The 11,149-nt window shown below is 42.5% G+C and overlaps 1 long non-coding RNA gene across 1 annotated transcript; it reads left to right on the top strand.

Moving 5' to 3' along the window:
- Positions 1 to 2,171: 2,171 nt before the first annotated feature.
- Positions 2,172 to 10,870, top strand: LOC149869595 (uncharacterized). The gene is made up of 4 exons (XR_016441117.1): positions 2,172 to 2,244; positions 5,939 to 6,030; positions 7,772 to 7,925; positions 10,494 to 10,870. It is a non-coding gene; the product is annotated as an uncharacterized LOC149869595 (long non-coding RNA).
- The last annotated feature ends 279 nt before the right edge of the window (positions 10,871 to 11,149 follow it).

The following is an 11,149-nucleotide window of genomic DNA, read 5'->3' as shown; positions in this document are numbered from 1 at the left end:
GTGATTGTCTCATAGGACTGAGATCAGGAAAGAGTTCACTAAATATACTATGCAGTCACATCTCCCTTGAAATTGCTTGATGGTACTTATTGATGCTTTTGGCTGTATTGTCCCTTATCCACTAATTGTCTTTTCATCACAGCATTATAGGTTAATGGACTTAGCAGCTGGTTAAGTACAGTATATATGTTTCTTGGCCTTTGTTCAGAGTTACTTTAGCTCTTTTGAAACCCTGATTTCCAGCTGGGAACAAAAGCAATGCTGAATGTCCTCAGCAGACAGCTAAGGATACAGTTTAATTAGTGTACTTTGATCTTCTGTGTGGTGGCTGATGATTTACTACAGCTTGCAGCACAGTGAGACAATTATATTTCATGGTCATTATGACAGTATTCTTTGAGCTTGAGCTATCATTAAAAGTAGATTGATTATAATGGGATTTTGTGGAGCTAAGCAAACAAGATAAAGTTAACGTTTTATCTAAAAGAGTGTAAGAAGGCAGAGATTCGTAATAAAAAATATTGGATCAAATTCTGGCTACATTGAAATCAACAGCCAAACTCCCATTGACTGTGTTAGGTGTAGGGTTTCATTTATAGAGTATTCCAGACTCTGAGTAACCTGGCAGATTTCTGGATAGATGCTTAGGGAAAATCCTCATGTTTATCTTGTGGTAGCATTACCACTACAACATGTATGATTAAAGAAAACTAATTACAATGCAGAAACCAAATCCTCACTTGGGTTGGCTCCACTGACTATAAGCTGGAGTCCAAGACAGTCAGCTGGTTGTACCTGAGTATAGAAACTGAGACACCCACAATCCCTTTGGTCCTGTTTGCCGTCCATTCCTCTAGGACAGTGGTGCTCAACCTATGGCCCATGGGCTGGATCTTCCCTTTGGAACTGTGTCATCCAGCCCTCCGGAGCCATGGCAATAAATGCTGCCATCACTTCCCTGCTGCCAAATTTCTGGACCTGTGGGGAGCCCCATGGGCTGGATGACATGGCCCTGCACACCAGATTGTATGGGCGCCTGGTTGAGCTGTGGCTGGATTCGGCATGCAGGGTTGTGCTGGCATGTGTGGTCACATTGTAGTCGGATCCAGTGTGCGGGGGTGTGCCAGATCACCTCCTCAGACAGACCCCATGCTGGTTCAGGCCCGTGGGTGGATTTAGCTTGCACACTGGCCTCACACCTCTCATCCAGCCCATGGAGTTGGAGAGGTTGAACACTACCATTCTAGAGGCACAGAAAACATCTTAGGCCTCTGGCACATGTTCATTTAATGGTATGATGAGATATGATCCCTAATCCAAACAGTCATGCCTCCTGCCATGGCACATGCGAATGGCAGGAGGTACAATTTTAGAATCAGGGACTAGATCTGAATTGCAACATTATTTGCCAGTGCAAGGGGAGCCCAGGACCATAATCCCAGGCTCCCTGCTGAATTGAATTGAAAGATGAGTGCCCACAAGTCCAACCAGTGCTGACAATCAGCTGATTTTCAGTCCCAGTGCACAATGAGGATGCAAACTGGCTAGTGCTGACAATCAGCTGACTGTTGGGGCCAGAGACGGCAATCAGCTGATTGTCAGTCTTGGTCCTGGCCCACACCAAATCCCCAGTGTTGTCCCGGAGTTTACAGTCAGCTGGTACTTGGCCCCAGACAGCCCCAATTCTGGTTTGAGACCCAAGGCTGTCCAGACTAGGACGAACAATCAGCTGATTGTCAGAACCTGGCTGGCTTGCTGAGTTTGGGGGATCAGAGGCTCCCAGGGTTTAAAAAGTCCCCTGCCTGGGAACCTTTTGAACCCTGCTGGGAGCCTCTGACCCACTGCGCCAGTTGAGAGCTGTCAGATGTAGGTTTTAAAGTCCCCAGCAGGAGAAGTGCCACACAAGTGCCACTAAAACTGCTGCTGGATAAGTTGTCCCAGACTAGAGTTGCCCCGTGGCAGTCCGTGGCTTTTTCTCCTGTTCAGTGAATTCCTCGGCTTCAGTTCTGCTCTTCTACTATGACCTTTTCCTTACAGCCTCTGCAGCATGTTGATCCAGCTCTTTTGGATTTTGTTCTAATTTCCCTGAATTCTGGGAGCTGTTTTCATTTAAAATAATGTGAAGATGGGGATTGCTCTCTTTCTTTCTCATTTTTTACTTATCAGGTCCCCAGGATGAACAATTACCTTGTGGACTTTGGAGGAACTACAGAAGCACAACTGTTCCATTACTCACTGGTAACGGTATGTTTTGCAGCCTCCTGTCATCAGTACCCTCTTTCCTCTCCTAGCTCAGTAATTAATGGCTTTGGGAGATTTAAGGCCAAAGATTAAATAGCCATGAAGAATGAACTGCTCAGTCACCCCAGAGGTTTCCCCTCCAAGTCAGGGGTCCCACTGACCTAATGGTCAAAGGGTGATATGGGCAAGTTTTGCCCTGTGGCTGCCAATGCTGTAGATATAGGTCTGCAATTTTAATTTGCATTACATTAATATTTACATTTCATTTTTAAGAGCTGAGTGCCTGCCTTCACTGCTTTTGATTAAACATTGGAGAAGAATTGTGAGTGCACAGCATAGCATGTGTGTAATCAGGGGTTAAAACTTCCTTAGGTAGACAGAAGCTGTTAGAGACTCCTGTGCCAATGACCCTTGGATAATGAGGTCGCAGGGAGATTTTGGAACCATATGTTTGTTTCTGTCCAGGTGCTTTGAGGATGTGTGGACATGTTTCAAGTATATGTCAAAGCTCACTGGCACTTCCACAAATCTATAGGCTTCCTCAAAGCAATTCTTCCAAATTTCTGAATCGTCAGTCTGAACTCAGAATATTCCTGTTGAAGAGGTTTTAGGTACAATGGTAATTTCAGGTGCTTATTTTTATATTAACTGCAATTATTATCCTTCTGTCCCTTTACAGAGACATGATTATTATTATTAGTAGTAATGGTAATATTCAGATGTTTAATAATAATATTAATGATGATGACAATAATGAGCTAAATTGAATGACTTTTAGGGCAGGTCATCTTGCATTTGAAAATGTGGAGAAGTAAGGATGGGGGACTGCCAGAGTAGGAAGATTGCTTAGTTTCTTGATAGTACTAATCTTACATATATGACTTCATATTAGTTATGTTTGGGTAGTTTCCAGAGGGCCTTGTGTTTTGCAAATATTGAGTCTTATCAGGTACAGCTTTCAACAGTGCCCACAGGTAAAGTTGTCAACAGCACCTAAATTGCACAGTAGTTTAGGGCCAACTTTTAAGAAGTCATTAAAGGCTTAAACACTGAGTTAGTGCTTAAATACCTTTGGCAATTAGGCCCTAATCCATTAAATCCCTTTTGTCAATGGGCCATAATTATTTTTGGAAACTCTATCCATTGGCTACAATTTAGGAATGGGGTTTTTACACATTATAGAGTGTATACAGCATCTGATAAAGTAGGTTTTTGCCTATGAAAGCTCATGGCTTTCCGAACCAGTTAATCTCTAAGGTGCCAGCATGTCCTATCTGCTGCTACAATACAGAGTAAGGATCTTGATCCTTCTCCGATTAAATTGAAGTTTGCCTTTGACTTGAACAGGAGCAGGATCTGGATTGTAATGGCTTATCCATGTTTACTGTGCACTATTAGACCACGCTGCCCCAACATGTGCTCTAATTCTTTAGTCCAAGTACTCTTTACAGAAGGGGAGTTTTTAAGTAGATGTAGTTGGCACATCATTTCAGTCTGGAAACCCTTGTTCTTGTCCCTCTAGCCCAATAATTTTCAAGCAGGATGCCATGATACCTTGGGATGAGTTGAGATCCTTTCGGGGTTGGTGTTGTGTGTCACTGAATGTTGGCACTGTTAGGTTTATGCAAAAGTGATTCATAAAATAAACCCAATGGTGTGCCCAGACAACCATGCCTGTGTGTTTTAACTGGTTTGTGGTGCCATAGATATATCTGCAGCATCACACACTGCATGCACTGCACTTACAGGCATTTGCCATGCTGCTAATTTAGAGCCAGGTGGATTTTTTGATACTGGTGTCACAGGCCAGCTGGGCATTGTGAGTGTATCAATTTTATCACAGGTCAACTGGGCTGTTTGATTCAGTTTCGGATTGAGGAGGCAAAGTTGGAAGTGAAAGAAAGGCAAATTTATTATAGCGTACACACACACAACAGTTAACAGAAAGATAAATGCGATAATCAGATAATGCAGTATTAAAGAGCTAATAGTAAATAATAACAACAGATAACAACAGCTAGATAGATCAGTTCTGTCACAGGCCAACTGGGCACTGTGAGGGTATAGTCACTGGGCTGTTCAAAACAACAGATAGACAGACATGGGTTGGCAACTTATCGATAGTCCCTCAAAGCCAGGTACGCGTCAAGTGATTCCAGTGAAGTCAGGCATCCCCGACTGATGCTGTCAAAGGGTTACTGGGGAAGGTCCCTTGATCAGCATCTGATCCTCACTCACACCAGGAGTCTGGGGTCCTGGCGTGGAACAGAAATGACCACTCTGTTCCCTCCTTCCTGCTGGTTACCTGATGCACGTGCTTTTTATACCTAGTTTTATGTTAATCTGTTGGCCTCAGAGCCACTCATAATGTTGTCCTATAGCTGTTACCTTATGGGATTGAAAGGTGTTAAAATTATCATAAAAGGTTACTACCCAGACTAGGGTTTATCCAATAAGCAAATTATGATTCAGCACCCTTAGGTTTGAAATTGACATTACTCCACCTAAGTTCCAACCCCATTTAGGGTTCATTTGAATATGTTTTCTTGGGATATGTTTTCTTGGAATGTGTTGGGTGTGCCAAGCAGTTAGATCCAGTTTTATCATCAAGACTGAACCCTGAGCAAAAATCCATTAGGTCTCCTAATCTTACAGCTACAGCTTTGTCTATGGGGCCCAGTCAGTTCCATGAACAGTTAATTTTATCATTTTGGTTAAACTTACTACAGACAAGTTACATTTGCAGTTTACAAACTTACAAGCTTTATATTAATGAATATTACCTGTTTAGGCAAAATACCAAATGCCTCCAAGAAGCATGTATTTATTGCTTATTAATTCCTCTGGTTCTGGCTGTTACATACTGGGAGATCCTGGTTTCAAAAAATCCATACCTGATAAAGACAGGGTGGCACATGTGGTAGGAGCATGTGCTGCCTGAAACTAGAGCCTGCCTGGCCAGAGCCATGCTCTGGCTATTGGCCTGGCTCCACCTGCCCAGATCACCACCGCTGGAGGGAAGGAGTTTCCCAGAACCCCAGGTAAGGCTGCTGGGGCCAGTGCAGGTACTGGCCTGAGCCTCCCTTATCCCACCTGGGACATTTTTCTCTGCACTAACCTAACATGCAGGGGCATGTGATGGGACAAAAAGCAGCACAAATCTGTGCTGCTGCTTTTTTTCCCTGTGGCAGCTACTCACCCCTGCTCATGGGGACATGGCCAATGATTTCAAATAAGAATCCATAGTATTAAAAAAATTCTGGCCTGTTGTGGCTTTCTGAGTTCTTTGTAACAGAAAAATCACTGTATTATTTTTCCATGTCACGAGTTAAAATTAAGAGCTGGCATTTTCTGAGGGGCCTCAAGCCTAATAGTGCTTTGAGCCTAAAAAGATTGAAAACCACTACACTAGCCCTTCACTACTGCTGGAGTGCTGCTGGTTCCTTCTCTTCCAAGCGATATCACTAACTGCGGAACAGAGGGTAAAGCTTTTTGGGGCACAGCTCATGTTGAGTTAAAATGTTCTTGAAGCACAAAGACACTGATTATCCTTTTTAGCAGACCTTATGCTCTGTAGTTTCACTTACTGACTTGCCCCTGGCTGAGTGCCTGAAATAACCAAGTTTGCACTCTCCTTTAAGGCAGCACTACATCTTATTTTAATAACCATAACTCATCACTTTTTTTTTTTTTGCAGAAACCCCCTGAAGAACCCATGGCACTGAGCATGGCTGTATTTTATCTATCTGCTAGATTGCAGATGGACAGATAAAAAACATTTGCTGGAAGGTGCGGTGAGAATGGGGACTTATTACATATGTGTTGGGTGACAAATTCTTGCTACCGGGCATGCATGGGTGGGGCAGAAAAGAGCAGTCTGAGGACTGGCAAAAGATATTAGCTGGAGAGGTGCCAGATGGTTTTGCTGAGGGTCTGGGGAGTTCTATGTAGGAAGAAGAGCAGGCTGTTCACAGGGAAGGAAATGTTTCCTTATATTTAGGGACCTACCAAATTTGCGATTCCATGATTTTTGCAGAAACCACAAACTCGTGTGGGCTGTGCAAGAAACAGTGGGCTTGCTGCAAAAACAAAAAAACAACTTAGCTGCAAATAGAGAAGGGCAGGAAGCCCTGCAGTCTTGGAGCGAGGGGGGAGGAGAGTATGGGGTGAAGGGGGTGGAGAGCAGAGGACAGGGGCCAGGGAGGCATCGCAAGCAGCTGGATGGTAGTCATGGTCCAGAAGGCTGCAAGCTGCTGCACTGGGGCCTGTGGAGCCCTGGTATGGCTTGTTGCATGCATGCACCCACAACAGCAATGAGCTATGCTGCTTTGAAGACCCTGATGCAGCAGCTTGGAGCATTCAAGCTGTCTGACACAGCCGACCTGTGACACAGTCCAGCTTGGAGATGGCCCTAAACCCTGACTTAATTACCCTGATTAAGGCTGGGAAGTCATTAATCCATGCTTCATAACATGTGGATTAATGGTGTCCCCAGGCTTAATCAGGGTAATTAAGCTGTGGTTTTGGGGCATCTAGCAACCTGTGGGGAGGGGCAGGACTGCCAGGGCCCCTTGGCCAATCAGAGGCATGGGGGAAGCACCATGCTCAGCCTATGAAAATGGTGACCGGCTCCAAGATCTGCCCATGAAATCATCTGGTTGTCTCTTTAAGTTCAGTAGACCCCTACTTATGGTACCTGCTCTCCTTTTTCAAGACCTTAAGGGCATCTACACATGTGCTCCAGGGTGGAACAGCTTTGAGAGCTGCTCTAATTAAAGTGCCTGTAGCATCATGTGTATTTAGTATCCTGCACTTCAAAATGGCAGTGGGGGGATGCTTTAACTAAAGCTTGTTCCACAGTTAAAGTGCTCCTGCTGCCATTTTACAGTCCAGGGACACTGAATAGATGTGACATGAAGTCTGTTGAAGCATGCTAACTAGATTAATTGTGCCTGCTCCAATGTAATTGGAGGTTATATAGGTGCCCTGACTTATTTTCAGCAAGATCTTGTCTTTATTGTGCCAACCTGGGCTGGAGGCCACACTGCCTAGGGGGAGTACAGGAAGGGGTTTTGCCCCACGATGCTCCCAAACTACCTGATGTACCAAGCAGATAAGGGGTTTGGGGCAGTGTGTTTTGCCTACAAGGGCAATGAGGCTGTCTCTTCCATTTTTCAGCAGGCTCTTTTGAAGGTTAGTGTAGAGGCAGAGATGGGGCCATACTTTGTCCTCTTCGTAATCCTTTTCAGGCACATAGCACGATTCTGAGAGGCTGGCTGGGGTGGATGCAGTCTGCACTGTCCTTTATAATGTATCCATAACCACCTTTTCAGACCAGGCCCACTCTAAGTTAGTGCCATAGATCCACCGTGTCCCTGCCCCTATATGTTGTCCCTGTTCTCTGTCTGCAATTGTGCAGAGGAAGGTAATCTTCCTCTGCCTTGTCCACCCTCTTGCAGGCTAGTTATGGTGCAGGTGAAAATCCCGGCATGGATCTTTTAAAAAGTCTTTATTTTTTTCCCTCTTACAGCTACTACTGCATTCTGAGATGAGTCTTGTAAATCAGGCATCTTCTATCCAAATATTCCAGTCAACAGAACGTTGGTCATCTAAATCTTTGATCAGAAAAATCAGGACCTACTGGGACTACATGGAAACTCATCTCTACAACCTCCATATATAAGGTCTGCCTACATTATAGTTGCAACACATTCAAAGATCCCAGGGAGAATACAACTGTGTGCAGAGCTAGTTAGAAAACACTTCTAATAGTACTGTAGTCAGGTTGCCTGATTGCTAGTCCTAGTGATAAAATCACAGAAAACATCTAGCATTTCAGAGTTATATAAAAAAGACAGGGGTCTTGAGGCCAGAGTTATGGCTAGAGATCAGAAAATGAAGTACTTCAATTGCAATTGGCTGATGATACACGATCATCTAACAATACATCCACCTATTACATTATATTGCAGTCTACAGCAAATATTAAAAATATAGGAACCTACACAGTATTTTTCCATCCCTAGCCATCTTAAATGATCTGCTTTACAAAGACACTGACTGAGCCCCAAGCAGAATCAATGCTAATAAAGACTTATACTCAGGGTTTAGAAAAACCTTATTTATTTTTGTATCAGCCTAAATAAAAGTGTCAGAGCCTGATATTTAAGCTCCCGTTTTTGAAGATCTTGGCTTGGGTTTGTTTCTTCTAATTTCTTTCCCAATAAGGACATAAATTACTCTTAGAAGCCAGACTTCCCTGACCGCTCAGAAGCTGGGACAGAATCCAGTTATTGAAGAAAACCTTGGAAGACAATCCACCCACAGGATCACATGTAGGGAGCCCTGTTAGAGATCAAGGACATGAAGTCTGTGCACGAGGGGTAGGAAAAAAAATATAATGGTTCAAAGTTTAGACTCTGATGGGTCTGAGACTAATTTCAATCTTATCAAAACTTTCAGAAAGCTTGAAAAAGGTTCTGTTTGTTTGTTTGTGGGAGTTGTCTGAAGAGCAGTCAGTGCCAAAGGGAACTAGCTTTAAAAATGACTAATGGCTTGATGCTCTGCCCTTGTGCCTTGGAGATCATAGAGGGAATCAAAAAGCCAACTCAAAAAGGGAATTCATCCAAAACATTGCTGGAATTCATTTGTTGATCATTAAAGGTCCTACATCTTTACTGAGAATGAACAGAACTGCCATGTGTTTATGGTCTGCAAAGGCCTGGCCTGTATAAGTCATTAGATGATGCTACTTTTGTAATTTCTTCTCAGAAAATCAGTAGTTATTTTGCCAGACACAGGAGGATCTTTATCCTGTTACAGAGTGAAACAGAGGATATTAGACAAGGAAAAGAGGGAGACTCAGAAGTAAGTAGACAGAGGAGAATGACATTTTTCCCCCTTATTCCCTCCTCTCATTTACTGTCATATTTTCTGCCCATTATCTTACCTCCCCATGGTTTTTATCAGTCTTTTCTGTTCTATTTTACAACTTTTTAAAGAACCTAATACTTTGTAGATGAGAGTTGGATAAAGCTTTCTTGATAAATGATAATGGCTGAAAATGGAGTTTGGGGACAATGGAATTTGGATGGGAAAAGGGGGGGATTTTTTTTAAATTAAAATCTAATCATTTTGCTTTGCTATTTTTTAAACAGCATGTTTCATTTCAGGAATGCCATGCTGTTTATTTCAGCATATTTTAAAGCATTTTAACTTTTCATTTCAAAATGACATTTGTCACAAAAAAATTGTTACCAAAATTCAAAGGGAAATGGTTAAATAGGAGGATTTAATACCTCAAAAATAACGCCCCCACACACTTTTTGTTTTAGAACAAACTTTTTATGTTGACTCCAAATTATATTTTTGATGTTTTTATCAGCTTGCCTAAAAGTTTTGTTTTAGTTTGGTACAAACCAAGTTTTTTTTCCCAGTCTTTGGTTCTGCTACTGTAGATTGACAGGCAGATGACTTCAAATAAGTAGTCTGTGGCTGGTTAGACCAATAGGAGCAGTGGAGATTGTTTCAAAATAGGTCACAAGGCACAAGTGAATCAATGCCATTTCACCTTGTTGCAACTTAAGTTTTCCATTATTCATTAGCCACCAGGACTATTCCGCTTAACTTATGACTTCTACCAAGATGGCAGCTGGATGCATGAGATGGTAACATCAGATTCTGTTCTGCTGAAGTACCCATGGGATCTATAAACAATGGCATTTAAATAGGAATAGGCTTAATTCCTCCCCACACCCCTTCTAATTATTTTTTGCCCACAGAGTAGGTTAAAATTCCAAAGATCTGCGTGGCTGTTGAGTTGGCCAAGTCATCTTGAACACAGGCAGGAGATGGGCCAATGTAGAGTTTTGAAGGTGTGGAAGGGGTGGGTGGGGGGGAGGCATGACTGATCATGAGTAGAACATGTAAGTGCTGAGTGGTTGAAGTAGTGGTAAGAAGCTTATTTTCATAATATAGATTTTGAACATGCCAACAATTCTGGCATGTGTAACCAGTTAACACCAGGGGAGAATATCTGCATTCAGCCCTTTATAAGTTATTACAGTCACTAGCATGGGGCATTTGAATGGCTAGGTGTAGATGGCTTGGAGAAGCAGCAGCTGGGGATCAATCTGATGGCTACCTGTTGTCGCTATTGGTGAACAGAAGCACTAGTGTGTATATCTTTCTACATGGTGTTCTTATGTAATTTCTAAATTTGCCATTTTCTCTCCTTTTGTTTTCTCTTTTAGATATGTGGAATCTTGGACAGGAAGTAGTTCTGCAGTTGCTGGAAGATGATGTTTTCACAGGCACCAAAAGAGAATATAGTTCAGTGGTTCAAGACTGCTAACTATTAAACGTGTTTATTCTCAAAGAAAATAAAGTCCAGTGACATTTTCCCAGTAGGTGCTCCTTTTTGCTTCCACCAAAAAAAAGAAATCTTTCTCCTTTTGTTTGGTAACGTGGTACAATTAATTATTACTTACAAGCAGAGTTATGTTGCGGTCTATTAAACCTTTCTTTTTCAGAGTTTTATACTAAATAAGGTCAGAAGGGACCAGTGTGGTCTTCTAGACTGATGTCCTGTATAACTGAAGCCATTGGAAGTCTCTAAAATATTTTTTATTTGAACAAGCCCATCTTTTACAAAAGCATCCAATCTGCGTTGAAACGTTTCCAGTGATGGAGAATTTCCTGCAGCTCCTGGAAATTGTTCTCCAAAGGTGATAAATAACACTATTAAAATACATGACTTATTCTTGTCTGAATTTGTCTAGCTTGGAGTTGTGGCCACTGGAAGTTACCATAGGTTTGTTGAGGAACTCTGTTATCAAATGTTTGTTTCTTCTGTGAGTACTTATGAGCATATATCTAGACATACAGGCAGCCACCACCACCATTAAGC

The sequence above is a fragment of the Crocodylus siamensis genome, chromosome 3, assembly GCF_052110815.1.
Source record: "Crocodylus siamensis isolate JL-2025a chromosome 3, ASM5211081v1, whole genome shotgun sequence".
NCBI classification, from domain to species: Eukaryota; Metazoa; Chordata; order Crocodylia; family Crocodylidae; genus Crocodylus; species Crocodylus siamensis.
This window is presented reverse-complemented; position numbering and strand designations above follow the sequence as displayed.